Source organism: Dipodomys merriami, unplaced genomic scaffold (assembly GCF_024711535.1).
Source record: "Dipodomys merriami isolate MVZ:Mamm:240054 unplaced genomic scaffold, mDipMer1.0.p SCAF_361, whole genome shotgun sequence".
NCBI lineage: Eukaryota > Metazoa > Chordata > Mammalia > Rodentia > Heteromyidae > Dipodomys > Dipodomys merriami.
In genome coordinates this window covers 366258-379110 of record NW_027205171.1, presented here as the reverse complement: position 1 = coordinate 379110, position 12853 = coordinate 366258, and positions in this window count along the sequence as shown.

Genomic DNA, 12853 nt, shown 5'->3' with positions numbered 1-12853 from the left:
CCCAGAGTTCAAGTCTTATGACCTAAAAAAAAAAAATCCAGGAGAAATGTGCTCAACTTCAAGACTGGGGTTAAGAGGAGGAGATGGATGGCAGGGTGAGGCAAGAAGTGACTGAGGAATTATGTTTGCCTGTTCCTCTTTGGAAAAGGCCACTCCCCATTCATGCAGCTCCTTCTGCCCAGACCCCTTTCTTCTGGCTCCTTTTATAGGCCAGGCCTGGCTTCATCGTTTTCCTTGCTCATGAAACTGCGATCTTACACCCAGGCCTGAAGTCCAGGAGTCCCCCAGTAGCACCAACCACTTGTCCTCTTATGCCAATAAAGAAGAGACATTTAAAAGGGCAGAAAAGAGAATTATTACCCAGCAGCCTTGGGAAGACAGCACTTAAGTACACCCTCAGCAGTCTTTGGGGGTGCAGACATCAGCCTCAGGTTAAATAGGGAGAATTGGGGGCAGGGGATGAAAAAGGTTTGCAGAGTTCACACAGCCCCGGCTTCAGATAAGGCCTGGTGGCAGTTAGCTCGCTTTTTGTCCTGGAGGAATTCTGGAGACGTTGTTATTACTCTGTTACTGGAACAGGTCAGGAACCAGGCAATCTTGTAAGTCTTTGGCTGTTTCCTTTAAGATGATAAGAAGCAGACTTTGCTTGTTTGAGGGGCTGTGTGTCTTCCACATGAGATAGATGGATGCCTGTTAATCTGCTCTTTCTTGGAGCCCATGGTGATTGCAATGGCAGCTATAGCAAAAATCCTCTCAGCTCAAAGGCACAGATTCAAAGTCCTGGCGGGGGACAGGGGGAGCTTTTCAGTAAATTCACAGGGCCCAGCCAGAGGAACTTTTATGTTTTCTCTTGGCACATGCACATGTGGAATCTAAGCCCACCCCGTTCTTGTCCCAGTGGCTAGCCGCGTGGAGGCAGGCCTTTCACCGACTTCCAAGGCACTGTGAGCCTCTCCTGTAGCTGTGTCCTCTGTGGGTGAAGTTCTTGATAGCACAGGGACAGCTGGATTCTTCTCAGGTGTTTGTCATTTTTTCTCAAACCACAATCCTCCTGTTTTCAACCTCCCAAGTAGCGTGAGCCACCAGAGCATGGCTGTCCCAACCCTATCCACATCTTAGCTGGACTGGCTCAGAGCCTTGATCAAAAAGTTTGTTCTCCCTCTCTCACTTTCCTTGGAGAGTGGATAGGCTCCCTTCCCAGCCACATTCATGCCTCTGATGGTTTAAGTCTAAACAAGTAATTTTCCCTGAAGTCTAAAGCAAGTAATTTTCCCAGTTTGCCTGAGGGGCATGCACTAGAAAGGAAGCACAATGATAGCTGGAGGCTGGTTGGGGGTGGGGCAGACTTAAACCAGGAAGAGAGGTGGAGTGTGTCTGCGTGTGTGCCTGTGCACGTGTGTGCTTGAGCTGACATGCTGGGATTTTGCTGGCTAATTAGAGGTAAGTGTCTGTTGGGTTTGTCAGCCCAGACTGGCTTTGAGCCTCCACCCTCAGATCTCAGTAGCTAGTTTACAGGTGTGAGCCACCAGCGCCCTTCAAGTGACTCATTTTAAACCTCTCCATAGAGAAGAACATGCTGTCAGTATTTGCAATTCTGTTCCACTAGCCTTTGTTTTCAGGGATATCCTTTTCTTCCAGTGACTAACTCACACTCTTCCTCAGAGCCAGGCCGCAGCTGGTGGTCAAGTTGACCACACATGTTCCTCTGAGCTTGAAGCAGTGTGGTAAGCTAGGGGGCCCTTGATTGGAGCCCTGACTGGACACTCAGAACCAGAGTTCTGACTGTCCCGCGTTTCCTTCTTTAGGCCAAGTAACAGGCTGCTGATTGCATTTCCTGCTTCTTCAGGGCAGAGAGGAGCATTCTGATGTCATCCTGGGCAACAAGCACAGTCAGGCAAAGTGGCCTAGTTAGTTTCCCAGATGCACTGGCCCGCTGAGGCCAGCATTGATTTTGAGGTCGGCATGCAGGCATATTAACTCGGGATATTGATCCTGCCTTTTACTTCATCGCCCTGCTTCCTGGATGGAGTTGGAACTTGGTCTGGGTGGCAAGAGGACTCGGAGGGTTACCTGTCGCAAAATGTACCTCAGGTGATGAACAGGAATGGCTTCACTTCATCAGACAGCTTCCCACTAGTATGTACTATCTTCAATAATTTATATCCCATCATGCCTGGACAGGTGATGGCTCAGCAGTCTTCCACTTGCTCGTTTCCTTCTCCCACCAGCACACATCTGGTCACCTCCTCCCCATGTCCGGGGCTGTATGCTCATGTCGAGATGATCTTTGGTCAGTCAGTTCAGAAGTAAAGCAAGCCATTTGGAGCCACACATGAAGGAGGCCCACACAGTATTTGTCTGTGTGTCCCAGATGCATTCCCAGTCCTTATGGGACCAAAATTGCATCCTTAGTGCATCTGAAAGTGGTCCATTCTAAGATGTTATTTATTTATTTATTTATTTATTTATTTATTTATTTATTTATTTATTTATTTATTTAAAAGAGATACTGTGAGCCTGGGAAGGTGGCTCAGTCGTAGAGTGCTTGCCTTGTATGCATGAGGCCCTGGTTCAATAACTCAGCACCACATAAGCAGAAAAAAGCTAAAAGTGGTTATGTGCTTCAAGTGGTAGAGCACTAGCCTTGAGCTGAAGAGCTGTAGGACAGCACCCAGGCACAGAGTTCAGGCCCCATGACTGGCAGAGAGAGGGGGGATGGAGAGAGAGAGAGAGAGAGAGAGAGAGAGAGAGAGAGAGAGAGAGAGAGAGAGAGAGAGAGAGAGAGAGAGAGAGAGAGAGAGAGAGAGAGAGAGAGAGAGAGAGAGAGAGAAAGAGAGAGAGAGAGAGAGAGACTGTGGGTATTCTATTCTGAAAAAAATAACCATTGGGCTGGGTGTGTGGCTCAAGGTTCACAGGTTTGAGCCACTGGCAGCTGGCTAGCTCACCTTCACATTCATTTGTTCACTCATCCCTGGATTCCTAATTTTTCCAGAACCTTTATCATAAAGTGGTGTTGGATCAGTGTGCTTCTTTAGAAATGGGTGAAATTTGGAATTATTATATTTTCATACAGAGGATCCTTTTTATTTTACTGCTAACTTCACAGAATTCTTTCAGCAGTTTCCATAAATGTCTCTACCACACTCCATACCTTTCTCTGTCTATGTCTCTGTCTCTGTCTCTCTGTCTTTCTCTATCTCTTTCTGTCTGTCTGTCTGTTTCTGTGTCTGTCTGTCTGTCTATCTGTGTGCTAGTACTGGGGTGGAACTCAGACCCTTGTGATCTTGCTTGGCTTTTCAATCAAAGCTGACACTCTACAACTTAAGCTACAGCTCTACTTTTGGCATTTTGCTGGTTAACTGGAGGTAAGATCTTGTCAAATTTCCTGCCTCAGCTGGTGTAAAACAAGGTTCTTAGAGTAGCTAGGATTAAAAGTGTGAGCCACTTTGCCCACCTTCCACACTATTCTTGAGGACATGGAAGAAGCTCATATGGATGAGAACAAAATACACAGCTAACAGCCATGGTGAGAGACCATGGCCATTTGCTTCCATCCCTTCCCAGCCAAATTTAAAAACAAAAGAAGACTTTGTTTTGCCCAAACAAATATTGGTTATTCACATTTGTATGTCTGGTGTGATTTTTATTGTTACTACTTCTGGTGGTTTTCAATGGACCAAAACATCTTCAGAGACACACTGACTTTTCAAATTTCTTCTTAGCATAAAGATCTGTCTCTGGCATGAAAATATTGTCTATTTAATGACACTGGCCTTTAAATTTAAAGAACAAGGTTAATACTTAGACCTATCTTTGAACATTAAAATACAAATTGTATCTGGACTTAATTAGGTTTGTATAGATCTAACAAAGCTTTATGAAAAGCAGTTTAGAAAAGAAAAGCTTTATTTGGGCTTAGTATCCTGGGTTACACTGTATTTTGGTTCTGTGTTTTGGGACCTGTAGCAAACAGAGCCTTGGAAGGGTGGAGTGAAACAGAGGTGTTCACATAAAGGTGTCCAAGAAGCAGAAAGAACAGAGTAGCAGAAAGAACAGAGTAGGGCCCAGGGCGAACATAGCCCTAAAGGATACATTCTCAGTAACCTACTTCGTGCTCCCCCTTTCTCAGTTAGACCAAACTTTGGCACTTTCCATCAACTCCCAATAATCCAAACCATTTTGAAACCATCAGTGGACTAATAAATGAATTATGTCACATGTCCTCATGATGCAACAATCTCTCATTGAGTGGCACTGTCACCAAGGGTTGAAACTTTCAAACCATGAGAGGTATAGGAAGACAGTTCATATTGAAGCCAAGTAAAAGAATCTGAATGGCCTGAGGATAATCGGTGGTTAAAAATAACGTAAAAGGATGTTTCAGCAAAGAGAAATTAGTGGTGAAATGGTGACTTCTTGTGTAACACAAGAGAAACTCCTAAGACTCCCTAAATTTTCTAAGGTTTTAAAATATAAATGGATTTTGTTCATATAATTTTATAAAGGAGTACCACTTATGAAACTAGTCAGGTGATGTTGCTCTTAAACGTGTGGGCTCTCATCCATTTATATCTTCTTTATAGCCCTTACTCACATATTTCGCCAGACCAGTCATTTTCTCATGGAAGTGTAGAAGATTTAATAGTACTGTCATTTTTCTCATGGAAGTGTAGAAGATTTAATAGTACTGCTCTCTCTCTCTCTCTCTCTCTCTCTCTCTCTCTCTAACACACACACGCACATACACTTACACAAAATGAGAATATAAATCTCTCATCAGTTTTTAAACAAAAAAATCATTCCAATGAACCAATAAATGAAACAAGAGAATCAAATTCAAGACAAACACAAATAAGCTAGTCACTAAAGTTGCATAATTATCAATAATTTAGTTAGATGTTTAGTTTATATTCTCTGTGTTTGTTTTATAATTTGTAAAGTACATGTAATAAAAAATACTTACCATACTGAGAACTCCTGCTATGAAAAAAGCCCTTAAAGTTGGTACAAAGTGGGTGCTAAATAGTGATTGCTAATTTATATTATGAAACCCCATCTTATGCTGTATTGTGACATCTCAGTAACTAATGCATGTTATGTTACTGTGTCCAAACCTATTGCTTGGGTAGTTGGATGGAGTTGTAGCCCATTATTTATTGATGTTATTTGTTGATAATAAAGGATAGTAAATGACTATCTAACTGGCTTAAATATTTGCTACATTATACTTCTTGTGAATTAGTGTTCTATAAACCATTAAAGGAAAAGTATACTACAAGGCACTGTGCAGTATTGCACAGTCTGGTACATCTGGTGTGCATTGTCTCTTATTGTATACAGAGGCCATAGCAGATGATCAACCTATACTACCCAGCATTGCTTAGGTATACTCTGTGTTTCTTACACAATGACAAAATCACCTAACAATGCATTTCTCACAATGTTACTGCATCATTGAGCTGTTCATGTCCATACAGTGAAATTATACAAAATTCAGTTTAATAAATAAGAATTGAAGCAATTAATCAATAGCTCAGACCTATAATCCTAGCAACATAGGAGGCTGAGATCTGAGGATTGAAATTCAAAGGCAATCCCAGCAAGGAAAATCTCTGAGAATCTGACCTCCAATTACTATCAAAAATTTTCAAGTGAAGCGGTAGCTCAGCTCAAGTAGTAGATCATAATCTATGAGTAAAAATGGCTCAGGGAGAGTGCTTAGGCCCTCAGTTCAAGACCTAGTGTCAACACACACAAATATATATAAACACACACACACACACACCAGGTAGCCATATAATTTAACCTCAAAGAAAAAAATATATACAAAGAATTTCTAGGACCCCAGTGGTTGCTTCTACACACAACTGAATTGCAAATTCAATTTTTCCCTGACAAATTTCCTGCCACTTATTCAGCTACTTTCTATTAATTCATGTATTAGCTAATTAATTAATACTACTATAATCGGCTTGAACTCAGAAACTTGAGCTCTTGCTTAATTATTTTGTTCAAGGCTAGTACTTCTAACACTTTCTTTTTCTTTCTTTCTTTCTTTTTTTTTTTTTTTTTTTTGGTTGGTAGTGGGGCTTGAACTTTGGGTCTGGGCGCTGGTCCCTCAGCTCTTCACCTCAAGCATAGTGCTCTACCACCTGAGCCACAGTGCCACTTCTGGTTTTCTGCATTAATTGAAGATGAATCTCAAGGACTTTCCTGCCCAGCTGGGTTTGAACTGTGATTGTTAGTTCTCAGCCTCCTGAGTAGATAGGATTACAGTTGTGAGCCACTGGCACCTGGCATACTTTTTAAAAAATATATTTTTGTCTGGCCATTTACCCTATACTTCCAAACCACCCCTTCCCTTTGGCCCATTTGTTGTTACATTATTATGTGGTTAATTATGCATAAGAGTCTCAGCCATTTTTCTGGCTGTTTTCGAGCCTGAATCCTAAGATCTCAGACTCTTTAGTATTGAAGAGTATAGGTGTGAATCCCCAGTGTCAAATTTATTTTCTGTTATTATTATTTTTACTCTTTCCTTCTTTATAATTACTTTCATACATATACATTAAACCATACAATTTTATGTATCTCTAAAATTAGCATAATTTAATATCAATAGATTTTTCTTAGGTCTGGAAAATTTATCTCAGATATCTCTGTGTATTTTAATTTTGATGAATATACTACAAATTATTAGTCCTCTTGTTATTAGTCTTCTGAAACTTGCTATTTTACTAAAAAGGCTGTGATATTTTTGTTACATGAAATGTGCATATCAGAAAAAAAGTTAGATCTGCTACATGAAAGGATTTGCAGATTTTCTTATTTTTTGGGGGGGGGTCCTGTTGAGGGGACTAAACTCTGTGCCTGGGCGCTGTCCCTCAGCTCAAGGCTAGCGCTGTACCACTTGAGCCACAGCGCCACTTCCGGCTTTTTTCTTTTTGCTTATGTGGTGCTGAGGAATCGAATCCAGGGCCTCAGGCATGCAAGGCAAGCACTGAACCACTAAGCCACCTTCCCAGCCCCCAAGGATTTGCATATTTTTAATTTTATCAGATACTACTCAGCAGTGTTTCAGTCTGTCTTCACCAACTTATACTGTCAATCAAACCAGATGTCTGAAAGTAGTCATTCCACCACTTACTGGTAAATTATCACTGAATATAAATTTTCCTAAATCTGAAAAATTCAAACCAATAGAAAATTATCACCTCACTTTTACTGTGGGTAAGGACAGAGGAGATGCTCAACTGGGCACTGCTGTCTCCAGATTTTCTCATTGAAGTACAGTGAAATGTCACCTGTGAGTTTTAGCCTTAAAGCCATAACACTAATTGGAAAATCCTCTGGGAAAGTGTTTCAGTCACATGGCAGATGAAAGATCAGAAGGGAAATTAGAGGCATTTGCCCGTGGAAGGCAAACTGAGAGTGGCTGGTAGCTTTGTAGTCCTGTCCACACAGATTTCTTCAGTATTCTCAAATAGGGGTGTGACTTTTCCATGCATTGAACCACTGAAAGAAAAATTTGAAATGCCCTTTCAGTCTTCTCTAAGGGGACCAAAATCACTTGCATGTCACTGTACTGGTTAGACAGGACAGCTTTCATTCATTTCACATGGCATTTTGCAAGCACATTAATAACAGGAAGCCAGGCCATCCAGGAGGCTAAATGTAATATTCCATATCCATCCTGCTTTTAGAAATATTCCCCTTTTAAACATTGGTTTGTAGCTTTCATTGGAATCCTTATGTTTGCTTTGAAATTACATATTTCTCATATATTTGTTGAGATTGATGCTTTGTTTATTTTTTCAAAGTTTACTTTTTATTTATTACTGTCTCTAGGGCTCATTGGTGTATTTTATTATGAGATGTGGTGACTAAATCTAGCAGTCTTAGGCAGTATACTAAATGTGTGACAAGCTTACAGGACAAATTTTGGCTTATGGCATGAATTCAATATGATTTCTACACAGTTAGTAAAAAATCGTACTGTTTCCAGAACTACAGGACTGAAAAAAGCTCACAAAGTTACTTCTACTGATGAACGGATTAAAATATTATCAAATTCATAGTACATAGAAAGTGCTTAAAGAAAAGATTGGAAATAAAATAAGAGAGAAAAGGTCTTAAGATTTCGTATAGATTATAATAATACATTCACAGTATGTGAAACAGCAAGGCACACTGAGAATATGAAAATGGAAACAGATCATCCCATCTGTGATGTGAGTCACATCCCATGATGTGACTCCTGCATATAAGAAAATTACTTTGTAATTGCTAACAAAGACAATCCTTAACTCCCGACAATTACAGCTCTTAACTTTCCTCATTCTTATTACTAAGTTAGATCTCAGTGGGAGGTTTAAGAGGAGAAAGTGAGATGCTAATGTCTTATAAAGATTCCCCTCACTGGAATTCTTATGTCAAGCATCCTGACTATGGACAGCAAGAGTGAATTGATTAGAGGCATTTAGAATCATGTCCATTGTCTCTTGAGGCAAAGAAGAGTAATGATGTGCCCTTGGCTCTATATTTGTATTTTGAGAGGCTCAGTAGCGCAATAGTAAGCATTAAACTACAGGGAAGAATACCGTGCTTTCTTCAGCTTCATTGATTTTCAGGACAGGTTTATATTCCCTATGTAAAGATTCCACTTCTACTAGATTATGGTTATTTTCTTTTACATTCTTCTTAACGTTACTGGGATTTGAACTCAGGATCTCAAACTTGATAGGAAGGTGCTCTACAACCTAAGTCTGTACCCTTATCCATTGTTTTGCTTTTTATTTATTAGTCAAATTCTCATGCTTTTGCCTGGCATTGCCTCAGAAAATGATCCTCTTACCTAGAGTCTCCAGGATAATTATGATGACATGTGCACACCATCACACTCTTACTGTCTGAGATAGAAAGGTAGTCTCACTAAGTTTTTGACTGGGATTACTTTAAACTTTAATCCTCCCTATCTCTGTTCCTGAATTGTTGGAATTCTAGAAATAGGATGCAATGTGCTCTAGATGTTGGAAATTTGATAAGCACACCAAGCTTCCATGGGCAGGAATAGGTTAGTAAATGGCAGACTAGGTTTATTTTCAGCTGTTCTCTTCTGTTTTGTCATTCAGATTCTTTCAGTGTCCTAGAGTATGGATTGAACTTCTAACTACCAAAAATTTTGTTCCCTATGTGGGTATTGAAATGTTCAAAAGTTCCTTTATTCACTCACTCAGGATTTGAAAAAAATATTGACAACATGAATTATTGTAGGTATTCCAAGTGTTTGTTCAATCCAAAAATCTAAGTGGTACAAATAGTTATTTGTGTCTGTTTACCTATATGCATATAAGTAGCATCTCAAAGTACATTATGTCCAAAACATTTGTTAATGTACATATTTATTCATTTAAATAAGGGGATTCCATTTGATTAAGGAAAACCATTGTTATTTTGCTGGCAATGTGGAGAGGAATTAAAGTGGAATCTCTCCTACATGAATGGAGGCTTTTGTACCTAAGTTAATACAAATTTTTTAAAAAAATTCTTTTTATGAATAATTTTGGTTCTTAGGACCTACTGAAACTCATTTGATAGTACCATGGCAAAAATCATTTACTCAATGAAAACTGGGACTTCTATTAAAGTTGCCAACATATATTTCAACTATACAATGACATTAGGATTAAAACAGGCAGATAAGTTACAGTAGATCATCAAACACATTTAAATGAAAATTATACCTCTTTGCACTTAAAACTTATACATACTGTAAATGCCAATTTAATGTGGAAAAAGTTATTATGAAGTAGTATCCTGCAGACATTGTTGACAAGGTCTTAATAAGCAGCTTTCTTATCATGACCTGGAGTTGCTCTGGTTATTAGTCATAAGCCTCTTTGGGGAAGTTATGTTAAATTTTTATAACAATTGTGTGTGTGTGTGTGTGTGTGTGTGTGTGTGTGTGTGTGTGTGTGTGTGTGTGTGTGTGTGCGCGCGCGCGCACACGCATGCGCCCATCCTGAATTCAGGCTTGAATTCAAGGTTGGGGCCCTGTCTCTTAGCTTTCTTGCTAGAGACTGGTGATCTTCCACTTGAACCATAGCTCCACTCCTGCCTCTTTGTTGGTTAACTGAAGAAAAGCAGCTCAAAATTTCCTGCCCACGCTAGCTTCAAACTGTGACCCACAGATCCCTCACAGGCATGAGCCACCAACTCAGCTGCTGCTCCTCCTACTCCCTTCTCCCCCACATCCTTCCTTTCATCTTCCCCACCTCTTTCAGTTTATTTTTCTCCAAATCTGAGATGTTAACTCCAGCCAGGCCTTCACAGTATCATTGGAGACACACATCCAGTCCTTTATTCTCTGGTTATGGTTCAAAATAAGGTCTCACATTTCACCAGGGTGAGTCTAGACCATGACCTTCTTATACAGTTGAGATGAAAGATGAAACCACCACATATTAGGATAAAGTTCTGCAAACATTTCCTAGGCAGGTGTCAAATTGTGTTTCTCACAGTCTCTTAGTTACATACAGCATTTATTGTCAGTCACATGAGTATATTTGTGAAGAAATACAAACCAGAACCATGATGCCTATTCCACAAATATGAAGAAAATAATTACTGGGAAAATGTACTGAGCAGTTACCAAAGGATCTGTAACAGGAACAAAAGATCCTGGATTGTAATCCAAAATCAGACTCTCACTGTATGTTTTATGTGAGGTGTATCACTTACTTTGTGCTATTTTGTTGTGGCACACCTAGGAGACCTCCATGCACACTTGATGTGGCTGTTTTGCCATTGTTTAAACCAGCAGTCTGTGTTACTTCAAACACTGATTTTTAACAAATGCATACTAGAATCGAGCTATCTTTATTCGGTGTCCTCTGCAGTACTACTGCAAAGGGTGGGTGCCATCATAAAGTCGAGCTCAATAATCATAATAAGGCATACCTAAATTATACCAGTAAGTCCTCTATTAGATATTAGCCCACTCAATCCTATTTTATCCCCTCTAGTTCTCCAGATAATTAGTTCTTTGATCTCTAGAAAGACATTTTCTCATCCTCAACACATGGGCTAATACTCGAACAGATATGGCATAATTTCCAGAAAAGAATGAATTAGAGATGCAAATATATGAGAGTTTACACAAATTCACAGCTACAAATCGATGTGTCCTATAATAGTTATTATTAATAGTATTAATAGAAATACATGTGTGTATATTACTTTTACAGTGAATCATTAAATTTAAGTAAATATATTACAAAATTAAGAGGTAATTAAGAAGGAAAACAGTCTTTGATTTTACATTTCTTTTCTTTTCTTTTTTTATTGTGAAAATACCATACAGAGGAGTTACAATTAAATGGGCAAGGTAATGAATACATTTCTTATCAAGCATTGTTGCCTTCTCCTTTGTTTCCCCTCCTGATCCCTTCCAATCCCCCCCTCCCCGCCAAAGTTGTAAAGTTCGTTTTTTGACATAACAATTTGTACATCCCATTGTTGCAATGGGTCCATCTGTATCCCTATTTAAACAGTTTGTTTTGGCCCTTCACCTCCATACATTTGTTTTTTTGAAGAAAGTCACTATAACCCATGTGATTTCCATTTGTCATAGTTTAATATTATGTGACAAGTTTTGAATACATTTTGAGTGAGATTTTAATACTTAGCAATATATGTATATATATATGAATATTTTTGAGTTAATTATAATTCTGCAATTTTTATTTACAATGACAGTCAAAACTTATTTACAAAAAAGAAAAAGACACTCAAAATTAGGACATTATTATCAGCCAAATATTTACCAATAATTCCAGTTAACTGATCACATTCTGGAGGAAAGTAAAAATGTTCAGATTATTTCATTGGCTAGAGGATAAATTCCTATTTAAAAAGTGATTTGCATTTCAAACACTTCTAATTGTTAATTAAAGGTGACTAATTTATTATTAATCTCTTACCTTGTTAAATTAGTACTCTGCAACATACATGACATTGAGAAATTCCCAAAGGAAAATAAGCAATAATAATCATTTGATGAAATTATTTAGGAAATTGTCCTATTACCATAATTTAATTTCCATATGTACTACCTATATCATAGAATATGAATTTAAAGAGACACTGTAAGTAATTTCCTCTCTAGAATATGGAAATCTGAAAGAAATCCTGATTTTTAAAGTGAAGTCAGTTTTATAAATTTGTAAACTCATTGAAGAGCTTGATAGTCAAATAAACACACCTAAATCTCAGGAAAAACACATCCATTCCTCAGGAAGAAAGGAGGTAATCTCTGTTCTTATTTAAGTAGATGTATTAAAAACTAATAAAGTGCTTTGAAGTCACTGTGCAACTTTTAGGGTCTGTAGAAATCACACTGTGTACTTCATGCTTATTATTTGTCTAGAACAAAAGTAGAGTGTTCAACATATATGGAACAATATATGTACTAATGTATATGTGATCACCATTTAAGAAGAAAGGTTGCAAATATAATGCCTGATAGTTTTCTAAAAAATAATACTGAATTGTCCAGCTCTTGTTCAAAACCGCAACACTGACTCTTTAGTTAAACTGAAAGTATAATTGACCAAATTGACATTTTCTTCTCTACAGCGTGCTTGTTGGACATCCAGGAAACTGCCATCTCCTAATGCAGTTGAAGTCAAGGACTGTGATTAATGATAGCACAGAGGATATGCAAGGGAATTAGAAAAGTCAGAATCTACTTATGCAAAAAGAGAAGATACTGGCATGTTCTCCATATGCTAAATATACCTTAAACAAAAATTTAGGGATCAGGAAAAACGCAGATTAAAAATCTTCAAGTAAC